General features: G+C 44.0%; 1 pseudogene; it reads right to left on the reverse strand.

Annotated features, from left to right (window-relative positions):
* Nucleotide 1: 1 nt before the first annotated feature.
* LOC111661989 (U6 spliceosomal RNA) lies at nt 2–98 on the reverse strand (annotated as a pseudogene).
* Between the last annotated feature and the right edge of the window lie 366 nt (nt 99–464).

The following is a 464-nucleotide window of genomic DNA, read 5'->3' on the forward strand; positions in this document are numbered from 1 at the left end:
AAACGCTTCACGAATTTGCGTGTCATCCTTTCGCAGGGGCCATGCTAATCTTCTCTGTATCGATTCCAATTTTTCATATGTGCTGCCTGAGCAAGCACATTGGTCCTTGTGCGACGGCTGCATTATAAGCCCAGGTCGGGAGATCAACCCCGTTGCAGTGGTGCAGACTCAAGTTCTCCCATCCCTAATAGGTGGCATCACAAGTATGGGAGTAGTTGTATCTTCACTCATCAATTACACATTTGTAATAATAGCATACTAACTGCTTAATTACATGATTACAAAATTAACTAACACAGTACGACCAAAATCTCTTTGACACTGAAAACAATTTTTCCAGCTGCAACAGGAAACCATCCCCATTCCTCATTAGGCCACGCCTGTTTTATGTACTGCTTACAGTTGCAAAGCCTCGCAAGGAACACCACTCATTCCACACATGCAACAGGCAACCGTCCTCATTT

This window comes from Seriola lalandi, unplaced genomic scaffold (assembly GCF_002814215.2).
Source record: "Seriola lalandi dorsalis isolate HSWRI2012SDOR001 ecotype SW California unplaced genomic scaffold, Sedor1 jcf7180001999579, whole genome shotgun sequence".
NCBI lineage: Eukaryota > Metazoa > Chordata > Actinopteri > Carangiformes > Carangidae > Seriola > Seriola lalandi.